This window comes from Camelus bactrianus, chromosome X (genome assembly GCF_048773025.1).
Source record: "Camelus bactrianus isolate YW-2024 breed Bactrian camel chromosome X, ASM4877302v1, whole genome shotgun sequence".
Lineage (NCBI taxonomy): Eukaryota > Metazoa > Chordata > Mammalia > Artiodactyla > Camelidae > Camelus > Camelus bactrianus.
The window spans coordinates 16,905,872-16,928,978 of NC_133575.1; the positions used below are offsets into that span (position 1 = coordinate 16,905,872).

General features: G+C 37.1%; 1 long non-coding RNA gene across 16 annotated transcripts in view; it reads left to right on the forward strand.

Annotated features, from left to right (window-relative positions):
* The window catches only part of LOC123612910 (uncharacterized), a 175,725-nt gene that overhangs the window by 92,447 nt on the left and 60,171 nt on the right, over positions 1 to 23,107 (forward strand). For all 16 annotated transcript variants that reach the window (XR_012504524.1, XR_012504533.1, XR_012504521.1 and 13 more), the window contains one exon: positions 13,961 to 13,999. This is a non-coding gene — a long non-coding RNA (uncharacterized LOC123612910). The remainder of the gene's footprint in view (positions 1 to 13,960; positions 14,000 to 23,107) is intronic.

A 23,107-nucleotide genomic window follows, 5' to 3' on the forward strand; every position in this document is an offset into this window, starting at 1 on the left:
GAAGAGTCCATTGGACCTTACAGGTGAGAAGAATTGCATTGAAAAAGCTCTTAACAATGACTCTTGTATCCAGATTATTTTCCTCAAAGATAATTTTTGTATTCTCCATGATGTCTTCAAAGATGGTAGAATTGCTATACGCCGTCTCACTGAGATTTCAAATACGTCATAAACAAGACTGTGTAACAGTTAAATCTTCATCATCCCTCAGATTTCTATTTAAAATATTTCTGTTCAGGTTTATCCCCTGCGTTCTAAATAAGGTGACCCATATTTACGGCATCTGATGAGTTCTACATAGCTTATTTATGAAAGAGGATGAAATTTAAATTTTCATAAGTTGGTGCCAATTAAAGTATGTAAATGAATGTTTCCTGCAGTTTCTGTTGTTGACTTCATTTCTTTTAACTTTTTTTCACTCACTAGCTCTGTGTCTACTTATGGTAAAGGTGCCACACAGGGTGTTTTGATAAAATTAGTATTTGGCTCTCTTTGTAACTACCTTTTAAGATGACTGGGACATACTCACACTCTTGCCCCAGAACTTAAATGAACATGTCAACTGAGCCACCGGCCATATTATCCCTCTGTCCCCAGACTGGCCAACTTTAATTTCTAAGGTCTCTGGGGAAGTGATTCCTTTAGTCTGTATCTTAACCACCAATCTCAGCCAGCTGGTTTTTTCTCCCATAAGGTGTTTCCCTCCCTTATTTAAGCTTGATTTCAACTAGAAAACAATTCTTTGATTGGAAGTACTCATGTCAGGAGATTCTCTAGGACCTACATGCAGCATATGCTTCCCTGTCTCCTAGGGAGATGGACATTTTTGTTCCTTGCATTGGTCATTGAACCAATTTACTAATGAAAGTACTGTGACAATGGAAGGTTTAGAATTTGTATATCAGGGAAATGATTTTACGAACAGGGTGTCCATCTGCTGTACTGAATGTTCGCATCTTTATAAAACATCTTTTTAAAAAATATATATTTAACTAAGCATCCCAGTTTCTTCATTTACTGTTAGTTTCTGTCTGTGTACCAGTGCAAACATTTTGAATTACTATCCTAGCTAAATATGACTGTCTGTTTTCCTCCCTTAGTACAAAACAATCTGTTCAGTTCCAAAGGCCAATAGCACCTACATAATGTTAGAAAAAGGGTTTGCCCAACAAAAGAGCTGTTTATTGTACTATGATAAGTTAATTTAACTATTCTGGGCCTTGGTTTCCTTATCAGTAAGACAGGGGTCTGCAGTAGATAGTCTTTATTTTTTTTAATTTTTTTTAATATTTTTATTTTTTTAACATTTTTTATTGATTTATAATCATTTTACAATGTTGTGTCAAATTCCAGTGTTCAGCACAATTTTTCAGTCATTCATGGACATATACACACTCATTGTCACATTTTTTTCTCTGTGAGTTATCATAATATTTTGTGTATATTTCCCTGTGCTATACAGTGTAATCTTGTTTATCTATTCTACAATTTTGAAATCCCAGTCTATCCCTTCCCACCCTCCACCCCCCTGGCAACCACAAGTCTGTATTCTCTGTCTATGAGTCTATTTCTGTCCTGTATTTACGCTTTGTTTTTGTTTGTTTGTTTGTTTTTGTTTTTGTTTTTTAGATTCCACATATGAGCGATCTCATATGGTATTTTTCTTTCTCTTTCTGGCTTACTTCACTTAGAATGACGATTTCCAGGTCCATCCATGCTGCTGTAAATGGTATCATTTTATTTTTTATGGCTGAGTAGTAGTCCGCTGTATAAATATACCACAGCTTCTTTATCCAGTCATCTATTGATGGACATTTAGGTTGTTCCCATGTCTTGACTATCGTAAATAGTGCTGCTGTGAACATTGAGGTGCATGTATCTTTTCAAATTAGAGTTCCCTCTGGATATATACCCAGAAGTGGGATTACTGGATCATATGGTAGGTCTGTTTTCAGTCTTTTGAGGAATCTCCATACTGTTTTCCATAATGGCTGCAGCAAACTACATTCCCACCAGTAGTATAGGAGGGTTCCCTTTTCTCCACACCCTCTCCAGCATTTATTGTTCGTGGACTTTTGAATGATGGCCATTCTGACTGGTGTGAAGTGATACCTCATTGTAGTTTTGATTTGCATTTCTCTGATAGTGATATTGAGCATTTTTTCATGTGCCTGTTGGCCATTTATATGTCTTCATTGGAGAATTGCTTGTTTAGGTCTTCTGCCCATTTTTGGATGGGGTTGTTGGTTTTTTTGTTGTTAAGTTGTATGAGCTGTTTATATATTCTGGAAATGAAGCCCTTGTCAGTTGCATCATTTGCAGATATTTTCTCCCATTCCGTAGGTTGTCATTTTGTTTTGCTTATGGTTTCCTTTGCTGTGCAAAAGCTTATAAATTTAATTAGGTCCCATTTGTTTATTTTTGCTCTTATTTCTATTGCCTGGGTAAACTGCTCTAGGAGAACATTGCTAAGATTTATGTCAGAGAATGTTTTGCCTGTGTTTTCTTCTAGGAGATTTATTGTGTCTTGTCTTATATTTGTCTTTAAGCCATTTTGAGTTTATTTTTGTGTATGGAGTGAGGGAATGTTATAACATCATTGATTTACATGCTGCTATCCAGCTTTCCCAACATCACTTGCTAAGGAGACTGTCTTTTCTCCATGCTTACCCCTTTCTTTACTGGTGAGACAACTAATGACAAACCTTCCACCGACCCAAGATGTGCACTCAATGTTTTTGACTTTAGGTCCAGGGTTTCAGGGCTTCTTTCTTTTTTTTATTCTTATTTTTTATTAAAGTGTGGTTGATTTACAATGTTAGTTTCAGGTGTACAGCAAAGTTATACATATACATACCTGCACACATACATATATATTTCAATTTCTTTTCCATTACAGCTCATTACAAGAAACTGAACATAGTTCCCTGTGCTCTATAGTAGGTACTTGTTTATTTTATATATAGTAGTGTGTATCTGTTAATCCCAAACTCCTAATCTATCCCTCCCACCCCCCTTTCCCCCCTGATAAGCAGTTTGTTTTCTATGTCTGTGAGTCTATTTCTGGTTTATAAATAAAATTTATATAATTTTTAAGATTCCACATATAAGCAACATCATATGATATTTGTCTTTCTCAGTCTGACTTACTTCACTTAGTATGATAATCTCTAGGTCCATCCATGTTGTTGCACATGGCATTATTTCATTCTTTTTATGGCTGAGTAGTATTCCATTGTATATATAGCACTTCTTCAATCATCTGTTGATGGATATTTAGGTCATTTCCATGTCTTGGCTATTGTAAATAGTGCTGTTGTGAACATTGGGGTACATGTATCTTTTCGAATTAACATAGTTTTCTCTGGATATATGCACAGCTTATTTCTAACACTTCACTGTGATAGAAATTGAGTGACTTTTACCCATTTCATTTAAATGAGATGGTAGAGGAGAGGTGATGGGGAAGATGGGGAAGAAATTTACAGGCAGAGAAATTACCAAGAAGGAAGGCCTACAATCAGGAAAGACATTGGCTTGCTTGAAGAACTAAAAGAAAACCAATGTGACCAGTACAGAGAGTGAGGGGGATAAACTGAGAGATGGGGCTGGAGAGGTGGCCAGAAGCCACGTCATCTATGACTTTTTTCTCATATTAATTCATTTGGATCTTTTTCAGAGATGAGAAGCCATTGAAAGTTTTCAAATAGGAAAGTTTCATGATGTGGTATTTGCTTCATTGGGACTTTCTGTCCAACATTTAATCTCCAGTACCTAGTACACTGTCTGGCACATAGTGGCCCACAAAATATTTGAGGAATGAATAAAATAATGGAACAAGAAATGAATTTATAGTGTGGAGAAGAGACCAGTAGCAGGGAAGGGGAGTTATTAGGGAAGTATTGCAGTATTCCAGCCAGAGGTGTCTCGCTCTATGGTGGATACGTTAGAGGTGGAAAGAAGCAGATACCTTTGAGATCCTGTGTTTAGAACCATCAGGACTTGGTCAGAGTGTGGGAGATACTGAGGAGGACTCCAGGTTTTCTGGCTTAAGCAATGTGGTGGTTAGAAGTAGCATTTATGGAAATGGGGAAGAAAGGTGGAGCAGATTTTGGAAAAGACCAGGAGCTTGATCTTCAACATGATGCATCTGGGATGCCTGGGAGAAGATAGCCAAATTGAATAACAGGTTATCAGTTAGATGTGTCAGACTGGTAGTTAGAAAATTTTGGTTAGTTATGTAAATTTGGACATTATCTTCAAATAGATATTATAAATAAACAATAGGCAAGTGTTTAGAAAAGAAGCAGAACCTAGGCCTTAGGAAATTGACCTTTAGAGTTCTGGTGGACAAGGTGGGCCAAGCAAAGAAGCTAGAAGAGCAGTGTCCAATGAAGGAGGATACAAAATCAGAAAAGCAAGGCATCATGGAAGTGAAGAAGAGTCTTTCAGGAAGGAGGAGAAGGGGTTAACAGTGTAGAATTCTCCAGAGAGAATTAAATGGTAATAATCAGTGTGAAGCTAGGATTCTATGTAATAGATTGAATCATATGAAACTACTATTTTTTACAGTTAAAGAATGGTCAAATATTGATAATTTTCTATGGTTTAACATAACACATAGTTTGCGTGAACGGGATATATTTCAAGGGAACATCTCTTCCATTAGGTGAGGAACCTCTGTAACCACAGTAGTACCCCACCACATACACTTCTCTTTGTCTTCCTGTTTACCTAGCTTCTTTGAGTAATTTTTTATTTACTTGGCTTTTACTCTTAAGGTTGGGGAAGCCATTGAAGGATTGTAAGCAGGGAGTGACAAACCTGATGAGGGTTTGTTTCTTTTGACTATAAACTTTTGGGCTCATGTTTGTTTTCACCCTCAGCTTTTTGCCCAGCAAGTGGTTCATAGCAAGAGTTCAATGCTTTTTGTATCCCAGAGAGGTTCTTTCTTGAACACGGAGGACAAGTTCCAGTCTGAAAGTATTTCCTCTAATATTTTAAAATATAGGCATTTAAGTCTCACTATACAAATGATATGACTCTTTGGTTTACCTGTTACTGCTTTTGTTATCCAAATGGTGGTGTTGGCCGGTTCAGTGTAGAAATGTCCCGAGTTACGGAGTCAAGGCTGGTTCACTTGGATGTCAGCATAGACCCTGGACGAGGAGTTCGGAATCCTGCCATCTGCTGTGGCATCATGAGCTAGTTCTTGTTACCTCTGAAAGCTTAAGTTTGTTAACTTTTTTCTTCTATTTTCATTATTTTTCCAGTAACTAGATCAAACGGAATGATTTTTAATGTTCTTGTAGTTTTAACAGTTGATGCCTCTATTAATGATTTAATATTCAGACTGAATGACTGTTCTGTTCATTTATTTATGTTTTGTCTTAGGAAGTTGTAAGGTGGCTACTCAGTGGCCAGGACCTGAGGCCAATGTTGACATGCTTTGTTTATCCCCTCAGAATAGGTTTTAATGTTAGCTAATCTTCTCAAATTGCAGGATCTCACGTACAAATTTAGATCTATAGTCTCTCCAAAAGAAAATCACGATCTTTGGCTCCATGGGCCTGTTGTTCTTACAGGGTAACAATCAGCTGGATCTGAGCAGCGACTGCCCCAGTTAGGCTGGCAGTTCACATTCTAGTTCATGACCCTCACCATTCTGTGCTGTTTTTCAGACCCTGCACACTTCCCACGTGATTGTCCCAGACCTTGTAGGTATTTCAGCTTGGTCGATGTGTGATGTGAGCCCTCTACAGGTGTAAAGCTCAGGTTCTTACTTCTTTTTGCTGAGAGATGTTGGGGTTTTACTCATCTAAATGGCAACCTGCCTATTACAGAAAAATGTGGTTTCACTTTCGTAGCTTTTTGGATGATGAAAGAACAAAAACGAACTAGTGTTAAAACAAAGATGAAAACATAACTTACGAAGTTTCTTCCATTTGAAGTGTTTCCTTTCTAGTGTCCCCATTTGGGCTACTTTGATCTGAAAAGTCTGAAAAATGATGTCCTTCTTAAGAGTATTGTTAAAGAATTAAGAAACCAGGAGAAAATCAAAGGTAATGCCAAACCAATCATGGTTTCCAAAGTTTCCAGAGATAAATTATCTTTCCAAATGACCCAGAATAATAGGGTGAGAAGAAGTGCTTTAAACAATAGCTCCTCAGTGACATTCTCCTTGTCTGCCTCCCCAGTCATGGCAGAACAATAGGCTTTGAATCTGAGCCTAATATGGAATTGAAAAATTGCAGACTTAGGGTTTATGATGAACACAACCCAGCTGGAGCATTCATTGAACAATGGCAGGAAGGTTTGGTGAAGCCAATCGGCCTGCTGTGGTTCTGCCACAAGGGAACGATGAGTTTTAAAGGACACAGCCTAATTTCTCTCTGCAGCTGGGTGTCATTGACTAATGAAAATATATTGGGACGCTGCTCATGGGTTATTGTTCCATGTAACTGCACCTCTTAGCTGGGGATTTGTAAGCAGGCCATGATTGAAAGCAATATGACTCTGCTCGGTTATTAAAATATTCCAAATACAGCCTGCCATATTTATTGGAAACAAAGTTTGACAAGATTATGTTGATACGAGGAGCGGATAATGAAACATCACCGTGCACAGGCACTGCCAATGTCAACTGGGCAGAATTACAGTCCTTAAATATTTATATAGGAAACTGAAATGCAACTATTAATACTTCCAGGAAGTGATACAGTGTGAGAGGAGAAAAAGACATGAGGAATAGGATGCTGGGCTACTTGCAACAAGCCAATTTATCATTTTTATAAAATGGCTGCATGTCTCATTTGCAGGAAGTCTTCAAAGAATGGGAAAAAGCTTAACTACGTCTAAACCTCTAAAAATTAGGCAGGTTTAAACAAAAGTGTCTCAGACCTGATGACTAAATTGGCGTTTAAGAAGGACTTCATTTTTACGAGGGTTATGTCTTTTGGACCGATTGAAACTTTAGCCTATTAATTTAGTCACTTAAAAAGAATAAGAAATTAACTTGTGAAATGTAATTTCATTTTACTTTACTTTGGTATTATTTTGGGGAGAAATCTCTAAGAGCCAACGGAGGCAAATGTCCAGACAGGCATATTCACCTTAAAAAGCTATAAAAAGCAACAGGAAAGGCATTAGTCTAAGAATCAGATCTGGTTTTAATCCAGGGTTTGCCTCTAGTTGGATTTATGAGAAAGTTGCTTTCTCATTCCCGGCTGAATTTCCACACTTCCAGTGGTATATACTTTCTGTGTGTGTGTGTGTGTGTATGTATTTTTTTTTTTGAGGGAGGAGGATTTGATAATCTCTTAATTTTTCTCCAAGTAGTTTAAGAGAATGCATGTCTTATACTCAGCAATTTTACCCATTTCTGAAACCTAATTTCTTAACAAAGTCTACATCCATTGATACTGGAGGAACTAGCAAGGAGAGCTGTGAAGAGCCAGAACTTTCCTGGATTCTGGGGCCTTTGGATTCTGCCCACCCCAACCCTCCCTTTTGCTCTTCCCTCCCACTGTCATGTAGTCCTCGTGCTCTGCACGCTCTCTGCCCCTCACCTTTTCTCCATCTGCCCCTTGGTCTCCTCATTCTCGGCCCATTAGTAACCCCTCTCTGGGGTGGGCAGGCCAGGAGTGATTTTTGCAGGCCTGAGGTCTCCCTCCCTGCTGTTGAGTTGTAGGTTGATGGAGCAAAGTCAATTGTACTTTCCTTAAAATGCTGCTCTGAAAGCAAAATGAAAACCACTCAACTGAAATTTAGCAAAGGCCTTCAGAATGCTGTTAAAAGCATCACATTCAATACCAAATGCCCTGAACTAGACAGTCATAAGAAACAGGTTTTGGTTTTTTTTGGCAAATCAATAAATTTGATTAATTAGTCATTTGGCAAACTGCTCATTTGTTGAATTAATTTCCAGTGAATTGCACTAGAATGAAACTGAACTCTTTGCTTTTCCCTTTTCTTTTTTCCATCTTCCTACAGGCTCTGTTTTTTTTGTTTTTTTTGTTTTTTTTTTCCCAAACCATCCTCAGTCAGCATTTAGTCTGTTGATGACTTCTGCTATTGAACTGAATAGTCATTGGCAGGGATATTGTGCAAAAGATGGGAAAGGAATGTAGTTTAATTGCAGCGGTTTCCAAACTCTTTTCCAGGCATGGTGTTCCCCAGCCTTTTCAAGAGTTTGGTTCAAGAGCAAAGTTTGATTCAAGAGCATTCTGAGGTTGCAAGGGGAGTTATTAAAAACTGTTATCATTTGCAATTACTTTTCTGAGTGAGTCAGGATTTTCTCGGTACTGTGTAATAAAATAAAAAGAAAAATTGGATGCTGAGACAGATTTGTTGGCATCCTTAATCCCCTATTTCAAATGTTTTCAAAAATCTCATGTTTCTCTTCGATTGATGTTATAAGTAAATGCTGCATATAATACCCATCAATAATTTTATACTAATAAAATGCAGCCTTTATCAGTTACGTATACTGAGGTTAGATTCAGTTCAGAGGAAAAATGGTTCATTTAAAAAAAAAAAAGTTTGAAAAACCATTGATAATAGAAGAGAACTCTGGCATGGGAAAACTGAGACTTAGTTTCACATCCATACTCCACCAGTGACCAGGTCAGTGACCTTGAGAAAAATTAAAAATTTGGGGGCTTGAGTTTAAATCTATGAAATGAGAGAGAATTGAATTACTATCTTTTAAAAAGTGCAAACAAAAACAAACAAAAATAACCTATGAGGCTTAAGAATCTCAGGAGATTCTTGAATGTTTACAAAGCTTGGTGCAGAGAAATGACTAGTCTGTGACATGTGCAGAAATAATCTTTGTCTCCAGTTCGTCTCATGCAGTACTCACCTGCTCTTTTTCTCAGCCAGTGGCCCTGTTTACCATATTGTTCAGAAAAACAAAGAGGCCAGTGTGGGAAAGTGCAGAAAATTCATGAATACCCAAGGCTGCCATCATAAGGTATATTCTATTTCTGTGAGGACCTTGAAGTTGACTTTCACTGGGTGCTGAACATAGCCCAGATTTGTAAATACCTCTCATCTGTAGCATGCACTTTTCCTAGTAAATTTCAGACTCTTGAGAGTGACCAAGTAACCTTGAGCAGAAAATAATAGCTTCATAAGCATTCAGATACGTCCACAGCCTGCCATACATGCTCACTAAGCAGCCTTGATTCAAATTCCTGCCGTATGCAAATTACAAGTAACTACATATCTCTGTCCTACAGAAGTATTCTAGAAGTTTTGAAACCTTTGATATTAAATTCTAGACTGCTGAGGGTCTTGGGGGTAGACAGTACCACTTGTTGTTGAAGGCTCAGACTCCACATTTTGAAAGACTGGAGTCTGAAGGCCAGCTCCACCATTTACTGCTGGGGTGTCCTTGGGCAAGCTGGTGGACCTCAGGTTCATCCACTGTAAGGTGGGAATAATACAGTTCTAGGTCCAAAATAAGGTTGTAGCTAAATAGCTAAAATCAATAGGCTGAATAGTTGATTTGTTAAATAACAATATTTTTCAAGTGAACGATTAGCCTAACTTATCAAATTCATCAGTTTACCTAAAACTTAACTTCCCCATATTAAATCTTTATGAAGCTTACTGCATTTGACACTGAATGGTCCTAAGAGCTTTGGGAGATTTCTGTGAAGTTTTTTTACTTGACTAGCTTTCATTTTTGTCTTTATAGCAGCATTTGGAAGACTAGTCAAAGTGTTGCAAACCAAGACTGATATAGCAGTTTGATATTTTTACAAAGATATTTAATAACTAGAAAGGTATTTTTTCCTTATACAACATTTCAGAAGTTCAAGTAGGATTTTTTTTTTTCAGTTTATATGAAATTCCTTCGGATCCTCTGTTGTGTTGTTTTCTCTTTTATGCCTGTTCTAGCACTTTTAGAATTTTTTTTTTTCATCAAATTTTCAAATAGCAAATCAACTTCTATTTAGCCTTTTGGAGAGCAGATATTTGGCCAACTGATTTTCAGTAGTTCGTGTTCCTTCTATTAAGTTCAACAAATATTTCTTGAGTGCCTATGATGTGCTGAGCTTGGCTCTGCTTAACTTGTGAGGACAAGACAGACGGGGTCCTGCTCTCAAATTTTCCATTCCAGTGGAGGAGAGCAACACTAAACAAAAGGTGATTAGTGCTGTGAAGAAGACGGAACAGATTGTCAGAACTGACAGTGCTACAGTGTTAGGGAAGGGGGTTGCCCTCTTAGATAAGGTGGTTGGAGAAAGCTTCTAGAAGGCAAGGATGCTGAACTCAGGAGATTGCCTTTGTTGGGATGGGTAGTTGTGAACCATGGGGCAGGAAAAGATTGATGGGGTAATAAGAAGCAAAAGCAGTGGCCAAAGACAATCTTCACTTGCTTTGCTATTGTGGTTGAGGTGTGTGCAGCCTAAATGCATCTCCTTTCACTGTGGAATACTTGGTTTACTATATGAGCATTCATATAAAGACTGGATATTTGTGGATGTGTTATTTTTCTTCTTCTGCCCTATGAACATTAAATATTGCCTATACTCAGGAACACAGCAGCACTATGGGAACAAAAGATATACGTATATATAAAACAATCAATCAAGCTGGACAGTTTTGGCAAAAGGTTTCCAGAATACACTTTCATTGATATAGTTTTAAACTGCTGTAGCAGCGCTTTAGTGCCTGATTAATGGGTTCATTTACTTCGAAGCCTGCTTCAAACCATAACCTCTTTGAAAAAAAAAAAACACATTAAAAGGAGGCTTCAGAGAAGCTCGTCAGCATTATTTCATTTACAAAACTTCCTTGTACTAATCTTCACTCTCACAAAAACTTCAATGGATACTGATGATGTAGGGACAGATACAGGAAAAAGCCTTTTGTTCCAGTGCAACATAAATGTATATTGCCTGCAGACTGAAATGAAAAATGAGATAGAAACATACCGTGGAGTCAATTTGAAAATATAGGTAGAGGACGACATGGAATCATGTCTGCTCCTTAGTTGAAAACTTAGCTTCCAGATAAATCACAACAAGGAGGCTGAAGAGTCACTTGGGAGTTGATCAGATAAAGCATTAAGTCAGCATCTCCAGAGAAGGTCAATGAGGCGTTGGTGCTATTTGAGTCTTTGAGGGATTTTAATAGCACCACCTGTGAGCTTTATCTGAGCTGGCTGGAAACCCATCTGAATGTCTGTGTCACCTGGGAAGCTTGTTCAAAACAGATTTCTCTACCCTATCTCAGATCTGTGGGTCACACTCTCCAGAGTAGGGGCAATAAAGACATAAACAAATACTTTCCAGATGATTCTGATGCAGTGGGAATGCAGCCTTACATTTAGGAAGCATCATTGTCCATTATGAGACAAAACCAAATCCTCCCCAGAAAATTCTAGAAGAATATTTTACAAAGTATGTTTTCATAGGAAGATAACAGGGGTCACTTGAGCTGGCAGTGAGGGTGGTTGTGGTAAGAGGCCCAACAACAAGGGCTCTGAAGCCCCTCTGGCCTTACTTCCACAGAACAACTCCGTTTTTATATGTCTTAACACTGTACTTCTAAGCATGTTGAAATCTTCTGATCTTATACGTAGTAGTATTAAGGTAATAGGCACTCAGGTAAGTTGTACATATGACAGTAGTAGCAGCAGAACTGTGGGATATTGTAAAGCAGGGCCCAACAAAGATCTCAGGCTGGATTGAATTCCATGCAAACTTAAGTGTTGTGTTCTCTCATTTTTATGTCGCCATTTTGCCTCTGGTTGTCCAAAGCCCCCCTTTGCTGGGAGGGTGATGATTCAACTAAGTTCTTGATAGGACAGTTGTCCATGTGGATGGGTCCAAAAACAGTTCTTGGGATACAGGCATTATCTAGTTCTTGCTCATCAATGAATGGTGTGCAGGCTGCTGTTAATGGGAGGTCCTTGCTGCTTGGCATCCAGTGGGATCATTAGAACTCCTGGGTGCAGTGGTGAAGTGGGGGATTCCCCTGTGCCTTTCTTGGACAGTTTTGGGGACTGGCTTAGCTTCCTTATGGCTCCCTGGTTCTTGTAATGGGTGGCTCTTGCTTGAGCAGAGGCCATGCTATTTCTCAAGTGCTGATTCAGCTCCTTTCTTTGTGGTTACGTGAAGTCTAGTCCTTTTACCCACTTTCCAACCAGCCTTCCTCCTGGGTAATGTTTCTTTCTTCCCGCCTTTGCCCTGGCAGCCTTTGTTTTATCCTTGGAATAAATAATCTGGCTTTTTCTCCATTCTCTTTCGATTCAGGCATAAACTTTGCATCTTGTTTCTTCTAGGTTTGCCTTTTGAATTCCAAAATTCCTAGCTCTTGCTTATCAGACATTTTGAATTTTGAAATGATTTCTCTGTCATGAGTTTGAAAACCAAAAATTTGACTGAATTCTCTGCATTTGTCTGTGTTATATCCCCGCAAAGCTTCAGTGGCCATGATGGGTTGGCCACTGGGTTGGGTGTGGGGAGTGATAATTAAAAAAAAAAAAAAAAGCAATTTCTTGGAATGAAGAACATAATGATTTATTCATGAAAATATCCTATTTTGATATAGACCCCATATTGAAGACAGAAGAAATGTTTTGATAATGTAGTAAATAACATTTTAAAGCCAGTAGTAGTAGTAGTAGTAATAATAATAATAGTAGTAGTAGTAATAATAATAGTAGTAGTAGTAGTAGTAGTAGTAGTAGTAGTAGTAGTAGTAGTAATAATAATAATAATAATAATAGAACTATAGAAACAAATGAGAGTGCCCTGCCTGGTGTTGAGGAATTTGAAATGAAGAGATCTTTTATGAACGAACTTGGTATGGGTTGAAAGATAAGGCCAGAGTCATTATACCAGGTTTTGGTGTTAGACTAATGAAGAAAGTCATGTATGAAAATACCAGTTCCAGGTTTATCCAAGAATCAGAAAGAACTATTACTCATGTATGAACCCCATATGCATATGCAAAATATATATAATATGTACATAGTACAGATGGCATGATGGCTATTCTCAGTCATTGACTTGTGGCTACTGTAAGAGGAAAGAGAAACAAATCTATTTTATTGTCTTGCCTCTTTATGGATAAATACCCATCCATAGGAAAATTGTTATTTAAGTAAGACTTTATGCCATGGTCAGAGGTATTAGCTTAAAAAATGTTTTGAATACTTGCCAGGTAGAATAATTTTGAGTTCAATGCCAGGCAATACCTTTTAATAGCTTGTCCAAGAGAAACAGTATCTGTAGGGGGATTATTTGAAAAACATGAAATCCGTTCATTTCTCTTAGTAATTCTCAGTGAGGCTGCAGTTGTCATTTGGGACATTAGAATTCTTTATTGTGTGTGACTTTCCTATGCATTGTAGTATGTTAAAATCCCCAAACCTTGCTCACCAAATGTCAATGATGCCCACCTCCCATCATCATGAGAACTAACAGTTGCCGTCCCATGCTTCCAAAGCCCTACCACCCCTGGTTAGGTACCACTGCTAGAAACTCTGAAGTGTACTAATTGACAACCCAGAGAACTGAGTACCGGAATCAATTATATAGTCAACCTAATAGAATCCTAGCTAGTATTAATTTGTTTAAAAAAAATCAAAGCTCTGTGAAACTTTTCACTGACTATCATATAGATATTTCTGTGAATAGAATTAAACTCTGATCTTTCTGAGACAGTACTGGGAGATATTTTGTCCTCTGGTCTCAGCAGTAGTGCTTTTCATGAGCAACTAGTTTATTTTTTCTTCATACGTTCTATAAAACTTGAAATTGGATCTATATTCCTATTGGTAGTTGGCAAGCTTAGATCCAAAAGTATTGGGCTACCTTTGGCATGAACACCAATGTGTTCCAACCTTATTAATTGCTTTGTATTAGTTTCCTGTGATGAGTTATCTTTTGGTTCATATGTTTTTAAAATTTTAATGGGATTTTATTTTGCTACATTACAGGAACGTCTGTAAATGGCTTGAAGTCCTTTTTGGATCAAGGTAAGATAAAAATGTGTATATATATTCACCTAAAGAATATAGTTTATGATGAGTGAAACTTGTGGAATGCAAATTTAAGTATATTTGTGATAACCAAATAACTTTACTTTCTAGTCACTAGCAACAGCTAGAAATTAAGGTAAAAATTAATGGAACAACTAAATTAGGCTATTTAATTCTTATAACAGCACAATTGTTTAATTTGCTAATTGTCACTTCTTGGTACATAATCATGTATTAAAAATAGTATAACTCCATTGTTAGTAGGAATCTTATCGATTATGTTGCCTCGTGTAAGTATCTAAATTTGAGCAGAGTCACAAACTTAAAGAATAAGATAAGCTATACCATGGCATGTGTTTGCTAATAATGATAGCTTCTTGTTTTTACAAATTATTATTTATATTTAAAATGAAGTGTTGGGCTAATTATTTTTAGTCACTTACAGCTCTAGAATTTCAGCAGTTGAAAAGATACACTAAATTTCCCTTGGAGGTGTCTGTAAACAATATTTCTATTTAAGAGGCGGGAACATTTGTGGGAAGAAGTAACTGGGTGGAGATATGTAAAAAAAATTCTTCCTCATATTGGAAGACAGTCTGAGCACAGTAAGTTTTACTAACTTAATCACTATTGACACAGAGCACAGAACAGATGAAGAAAGTTCAAAATATAAAGACTCAAGCAATAATACAAGATGCTTGTGTGCTTAAATTAAATGTTCTTGAAGGTCAGAATGCTTTTATTTGCAAAAATCTCTGTATCTTTGATAGGAGAATCTTCAATATTGATTTGAAAATATAATGGTCGGAACTCTACTTAAGGTCATTGAATAATAAAAATAACCCAAACCCCAAACTTCCTTTATAGCCCAGGAAGCTAGATGCTCAGAAACAGAGGAAAGAGAAAAACAAAAAATATTTGAGCTAGAACTCAGGCAAGACTTTGACTGGAAATTGTGTGCGTGTGCGTGTGTGTGCACGCGTGTGAATGTGTGTATATGCACCTGCCTGCTCATGTTTTCTCTCATTGTCCCTCCGTCTGACACTGAAATGGTGTCTTTGATTTGGACAGAAAGAACATGCCTGAAAAATACAGCTTTGAAAATCCAAATTACAAGTTACAGGCTGTTATTAGGATGTTAGACTAGACGGTGGCAGAGGGACAAGCAAACAAGTCACAATGAAATTCAAAAATAAAAAGATATGCTGCCAAGAGAGAACTCACTGAGCTGCTGGCCCTGTTTTTTCCCCCTAATAAAATGATTTTTGAGAGACTGTTCAGCCAGAAAGGTAAACCATTCTCATAGTTTAAAAGTGCCAGTCGTTTGTAAAACGCGAAGCCAAGACAGAAGGAAATTTGTGATGAAGAACAGGATTCTCACTTAACAGTCAGATGACAGAAAGGCAGTGGAGCCTCTATAGCTAATTATTTCGGGGCTTGGACTCAGGTTCTGGATTTTCCCTCTCCTGAGGCTTCTCTTGTCTCTCCCTTGCTTGGGCCAGTCTGTTCATCAGTAAGCAGCCTAGTAGGAATCGCAGGGAAAGGAAAGAGCGCGAACCGAGGTGTGCTGCAACAGTGGTTGGCCCAAAGCAGTACAATTCAAAGGTAGAACAGAATAGTCAGGTTTTGCCTTTTATCCTTCTATTTTAATTTTTCATAACCGGATAATGATCACTTAATCATCTGTCAATCTGGCAGATACAAGTGCAGCACGTGTGTGTATGCACAGGTGTGAGTGTGGAGCCTGTCTGGGATGTCTACAAGTTGAACTGATCTGTTTTCTTAGAAATTGAAACAGCTGGTGAAGCGGTGTCTATTAATGTGGGGCTGATACACAAATTGCTCAGCTGGGCAAATGTGTCTGTGTACATGGACATTAGGAGAGGGGACCAGGACAAATGGTTCTGCCTGTGTTGCTCACCCTGAAAAGTCTTTTGGCATGCTATGGTAATTTTAAAACTGCAGTGGTCATTTTTAAGGTAAACTTTTAATTTTAGAGCCGTTTCAGATTTACAGAATTATTGCAAAGATAGAGATTAAAGATGGCAGAGAGTTCTCACATATCCAAATCCAGTTTTACCTGCTAACATCTTACACTAATACGGTACATTGTCCATTAATAAACCATTAATACAAGATGATTAACTGAATTCCAACATTTTATTCGGATTCCCTCAGTTTTTCTCTAATGTCCATCTTCTGTTCCAGGATCCCTTCCAGGATAGCACATTACGTTTACTTGCTATGTCTCTCCTTAGCCTCCTCTAGGTTGTCAGGGTTTTTCAGACTTTCCTTATTTTTGGTGACCTTGCCAATGTTTAGGGTTATTGGTCAGGTATTTTGGAGACTGTCCCTCAATTTGAGTTTCTTTGATATTTTTATCATGATTATAATGGGTTAATGTGGTTTTGGATGGAAGATCACAGAGGTGAAGTGCCGTTTTCATCACATTATGTCGCAAGTACATACTCTCAATGTGACTGATCACTGCTAATGGTGACGTTGACCACCTGGCTAAGGGAGTGACAGTCAGCTTTCTCCATTGTAAAGGTACCCTTTTCTCCCTCTTTCCATGTTATCCTCTTTGGAAGAAAGTCATCATGAGTAACACACTTAAAGAGTGAGGAGTTATCGTCCACTTCCTTAAGGGCAGTGTATCTACATAAACTATTTGGAACTCTTCTCCTCGGTATATTATTCCCCATTTATTTATTAAATCATTTATTCATATCAGTGTAGATTCATAGATATTTCTATTACAATTGGGGTTATAAATCAAGGACTACTTTATTTTTTTGCTCAGATTGTTTTAGTTCGTTGTTGGGACTGTGTGGAGTTTGTTTTTGTTTTTGAGCACTTTTTAATATGTTGGCACTATGAAATACACCAGGCTCATGTAATGGGTTAGGTTGATTTCTTTTGAATATTGAACCAGCCTTGCACATCTGGCATAAATCACACTTGAATGCAGTGCATAGTTATTTTTGGATTTCATTCACTAATAGTTTGTTGAGGATTTTTGCAGGTATGTTAATGAGAGATACTGGTTCGTAGTTTTCTTGTAATGTCATCTTGTTTTGTTACAAGGGTAATGATGGCCTCATAGAATGAGTTAGGAAGTGTTCCCTCTGCTTTCTAGGAGAGATTGGGAAATACTGGTATAATTTCTTCCTCAAATGTTGGGTAGAATTACCAGTGAAACCATTTGGGCTTAGTGATTTCTTTTTTGGAAGGTTATTTTATTCATTCACTTGCTTTAATGGTGAATCTAAATAGCCTTATATCTATTTCTCCTTGTTTGAGTTTTGGTAGTTTGTATGTTTCAAGGAATTGGTTCATTTAATCTAAATCATTAAATTTGTGGACATAGAGTTGTTCACAGTATTCCTAAATTTCCTTTTATGTCTGTAGATTCCTAATACTGGTAACTTGTGTCTTCTCTCTTTTTTTCTTGGTCAGTTTGGCCAGGGGGTTATCAGTTTAAAAATTTTTTTCGAAGAACCAGCTTTTAGTTTTGTTGATTTTTATCTGTTTTCCTATTTTCAATTTCATTGACTTCTGCTCTAATTTTTTAATGTCTTTTTTTTGAGGGGTGGGGAAGGTAATTAGATTTTTAAATTTAATTAATTTATTTGAATGGAGGTACTGGGGATTTCAACCCAGGACCTTGTGCATGCTAGGCACCTGCTCTACCACTGAGGTATACCCTCCCCCTGCTCTAATTTTTATTACTTGTTGTCTTCTACTTGCTGTAGGCATAAATTGCTCTTACATCTCTAGTTTCCCAGGGTGGAAGCTTAGGTTATTGATTTTGGGTCTTTTTTCTTTTCTAATATATGCATGTAAAGGTATAAACTTCCTTTGAAGCCCTGTTTTTGCCACATCCCACAAATTTTGCTAAGTTGTACTTTAATTTTACTTTAGTTATAAATATTTTACAATTTCTCTTGAGACTCTTGTGATCCATGTGATACTCAGAAGTATGCTGTTTAACTTCCAAATATGTGACAATTTTTCCAGCTATCTTTCTGTTACTGATTTCTAGTTTAATTTCATTGTGGTCTGAGAACATACTTTGTATGACTTATTCTTTTAAATTTGTTAAAGTAGGTTATGTGGCCCAGAATGAGGTCTATCTTGGTGAATGTTCCATGCAAGCTTGAGAAGAATGTGTATTTTGCCGTTGTTGGATAGAGTCTTCTATAGCTGTCAATTAGATTATGTTGATTGACAGTACCATTCGACTCAGCTATATCCTTACTGGTTTTTCTGCCTACTTGATCTAGCAGTTACTGATGGTGGGTGGCAGGGGCTGAAGTGGCCAACTATAGTAGTGGATTTCTCGCTTTATACTTCCAGTTCTATCAGGTTTTGTTTCGTGTATTTTGATGTTTTATTGTTAGGTGCACACATATTTAGGAATGATACATCTTCTTAGGGAATTAATCCTTTTATCGTTATGTAGTTCCTCTTTTTATCCCTGATATTTTCTCTTGTTCTGAAATTTTCTTCATCTGAAATGAACAAAGCTACTCCAACTTTTTTTTTTTAAATTAGTGGTAGCGTGGTACGTCTTTCTCTATCCCTTTACCTTTATCCTTTCAGTCTATTTTTAGAAAGTGGTTTTCTTATAGACGATACATAATTGGGTCTTACTTTGTTTCTAGTATGGCAATCTCTTTTAATTGTTGTGTTTAGACCATTCACATTTAAGTAATTTTTAGTATATTTGGGTTAATACTATGTATGTTTGCAACTGTTTTTTGCTTATTACCAGAGGTTTCTTGTTCTTCCCTTTTCTGGTTTTAATTGAGCATTTTATAGAATTCAGTTTCTGTCTCTTCTGTTAGTGTAGCAATTGATACTTGAAAAAAACTTTTTAGTGGTTGCCTTAAAGTTTTTGTTCTTTTAAAAAAAAAACTTTTTAATTGAAGTATAGTCGATTTACAATGTGTTAATTTCTGGTGTACCGCATACTGATTTATTTATACATATATATTCCTTTTCATATTCTTTTTCAATACAGGTTATTACAAGATACTGAATATAGTTCCCTGTGCTATACAGTAGGACCTTGTTGTTTACCTATTTTATATATAGTAGTTATTATGTGCAAATCCCCAACTCCCAATTTATCCCTCCCCACCCTCATTCCCCCCTGGTAACCATAAGTTTGTTTTCTATGTCTATGAGTCTGTTTCTGTTTTGTAAGTAACTTCATTTTAACTAATGTAAGTCCACCTTCAGACAGCACTATTGCATTTCATGTGTAGTACGGGTACCTTATGACAGTGTATTCCCAATTCTTCCCTCCTATCCTTTGGGACATTGTTTATCCATATGTTATCAATGCATTGTTACTATTACCACTTTAAACAGGCAGGTATATATTAGATCAATTAAAAAATATTTTAGCTTCATTTATTCCTTCTCTGATGCTCTTTCTTTTTTTTTTTTATTGATGTATAGTCAGTTTACATTGTTGTGTCAATTTCTGGTGTACAGCACAATGCTTTAGTTGTACATAAATATACATCTATTTGTTTTCATATTCTTTTTCACTGTAAGCTACTACAAGATATCGAATATAGTTCCCTGTGCTATACAGTATAAACCTGTTTATCTATTCTCTTTCTTTATATAGAGCTAAGCTAAGCTGACTTAAATAATTTTCCTTCTGCCTGTAGAAAATCTTTTAATATTTCTTACAGGACAGGTCTTTTAGGGATGAATTCTCTTACTTGTTGTTTGTCTAAGAAAGCCTTTATTTCTCAATTTTTGAAGGATAATTCCCCTGGATATATAATACCAGGTTGGTGATTTTTTTCTTTCAACAGTTTAAATATTTCACTCTATTCTCTCCTTATTTTCATGGATTCCGATGAGAAATCAGATGTGATTTATGTTTTTGCTTCTCTACTGGTGTTTTTATTCTCTAGTTTTTTTCTAGGTTTTCTCTTTGTCTTTGGTTTTCTGCAGTTGGAATGATATGCCCAGCAGTGTGTGTGTGTGCGCGTGCGTGCGTGCAGTTCTCCTGCTTGCCATTCTCTGAGCTTCCTGGATGTGGTCTGCTGTTTGTCATTAATTTTGGAAAGTTCTCAGCCATTATTCCTTTAAAAATTTATTTGGCTCTGTTCACTTTCTTCTCCTTTTGGTATTCCAGTTACAAACCTGTGATATCTTTTGAAATCTTCCCGCAGTTCTTGGATGTTTGTCATTTTGTTAAGCTTATTTTTTCTCTTTGCATTTCAATTTCTGAATTTTCTACTGAGTTACCTTCAAGGTCACTGATTCCTCCACAGTACTGAGTCTCTGTTCCCTGATAAGTATTGAAGGCATCATTCATTTCTTTTGCAGTGGTTCTGATTTCCAGCATTTCCTGTTGATTCTTTCCACATCTCTTTTTATATGACTCATATATTCTTGCGTGTTGTCTCTTCTTTCCATTAGCACCCTTGTTATATTAGTTACAGCTATTGTAAATACCCTGCCAGGTAAGTCCATCCGTGGTGCATCTGAATCCAGTTCTCTGCTTACTTTGTCTCTTCAGACAGGTTTACTAGCATGGCTTGTATTTTTAAAATTCAGAGTTGGAGATGTTGTATTGGGTAATAGGAACTGAGGACAAAACACCTCTGGTGTGAGGATTTATGTTAATCTGGCTAGAAGCTGGGCTTTGTTTTATGTTTGCTGTGGCTGTAGGTGCCAGAGGCTTCAAAGTCCTCTAGTGTCCTTGTTTGTCTTCATTGTGGACTCTGGGCTTCCCTAAATACTTCTCAGAGAAGATGTATCTTTCTGCTCTGTGAGCTGCAATCTACTGTATTCTGCTGCAGCCCTGTTGGAATGGGGATGCCATACCTTGATGTGGGGGAGGTGAAGCATTTTATAATCTCCTAATGAAATCTCAGTCTTTGAGGGAAACTGTGACTGACTGGTGATCATCACAAGTATTTTTTCTTGTATAGCTTCCCCGCTCCCAATTATGTGAGATAGGAATGCTGGAGGGGGTCTAGGGAGAAGATCTGGGACAAGACTTTGGTGAAGTCTTTTTCCATGAAGCCTAGGCCTTTGTTATGCAGAAAGCTCTGAACATATTTTACCGAAATTATTTTACTCTTCTCCCTTCCTGAGCCATGAAGGGATCTTTCTTGCTCTTCATCTTGAGATCCTAGTGGGGATCCTGGAGATAAAGTCAATGAAATTATTTAAGTGTTCTAGCCAGTTGATAGTTCCAGTGGCTTCTATTTCAGGTAAGCAGGTTGTGGCTGTGACTCTTGATTTGCCTGTCTCTCCAGATTTCATTGTGATGGTTTCCCTTGGAAACTCAGTTCTCTGACAGGTCCCAGACAAGTCATTGATTTGTAGTGTGTCCAGCTTTTTCTTGTTGTATGGATGAGAGTTCTAAGCTCTTGACTTGCCAGAGCTGAAACTGGGAGTCACAATGATTATTTTTGAGAATGACATCACAAATCTTAGTAACACCTGAGAAAGATTTTCCTTATTTAATAGATAAACAAATGGGGCTTTAGTAAGGTTAAGTTACATGTCCAAGATGATACGTCTGCGGGTCTTAAGACCCCTTAGGTTCTACAATATACAGGCCATAGTTTCTTTGAAAATAGCCAATAAACTGTCCATTTTTATACATATGCTTATATGTTGAAATGTTTCTTGTTCTTAAATTTGTGTCTACATTTTGGGGCCTCAGGTGTAGGGGTTGAGTAATAGTATGGGGAAAGTTATCAGCATTGGCTCAGGCAATTAATTCATCAGTATTTCTTTTCCCCTCAGTTGACTCTCTCATGCCCTCAGTCCTCACCAGAAGCAACCATTTAAAAATGGCTAATATGTATCTTTTAAGTATGGTCTTATAAAATTGCATTATGTGCACATATTTTAATATATATAATTGATCTTTTCTTATTATATATTTTATTTAGTTGACTTCTTTTATTCTTAGCACTGTGCTTTTAAGATACGTACGTATTGCTATAGGCGTACCTAGTTGGTTGGTTTGAACTACACTGTTGTACTCTATTTATTTTTATATATCTTTATTATATAGTTTTTATTATTTTAATAAAAATATTACATACTCATTACAGAAGAGCTCAATACTAAAAAGGGAAAATAAAGGAATAATGGCCACAGGAAATTGCATCCGAAGATAATTAGTTATCATTTTGGCTCCCGTAAGATGTCTCTTTGCACATATATAGAAACACATTCTGTGTATTCAATTTTACTTATGTGGGATCTCTTTGCACATTATTTTATTATTGGCCCCTTTCATTCATCTCTATTTCATGAATGTCATCTCATTCCACAAATACAGATCGACAGCATGGCTTTTAGCAACCACACAGTACTCCATTGTATGGTTGTACCATATATAAACTGTTCCTTCATTTATGACTGTTTTGCTTTCATTTCTTCTTATTATAGACTACCTCAGTAAACAGCTTTCTGCAGATACCTTTTCCTACTTGCACAATAATCTCTTTAAAGTAAATATTTTCTGTCCTCTGTATGGGTTGGGCTGGGTTTCACTGCATCTGCAAAATTCATGCCTTGTTTATTGCTTTGTGTTGCCCAAAGACTCAAGAGTTAAAGTGACTTCGGATATTGAGTTCTGTGAGTTTATAGGTTTATGAACACAGGCAGTAGGGGAAGAAGTCACAAAAGAAAGACGGACCATTTTATCAGCTCTGCTCTAGTAAGCGGAACTATGGAGAAAGGTTTATGTACACCAATCTGTGGTCTTTTATGGCGCCATCTAGTGGAGCCACTGGCTTCTATTGTAGGCACATCTTCCGGGAACCTACATGCTACCTGGCTTTCTAGTTTCCTGGGGCTGACCAGACAGACACCCCACCCGCTTCTCTGAGTCCCTCTCTTTTACTGTGTGGCAAAATAAATGCAAAGAAATAAGCTGACAGAAATTAGTAGTTGACATAATTTGATTAAAATTAGAGTTCAATACTAATTTTGATTAGAACAGAATCAGATTCTGTTCTAAATGTTCTCAACACTAAATGTGCCAAAATTACTTAGAGAAACGTTACTCTACTAGTATTTACAACTCAGAAAGATGTATGCCAAGAA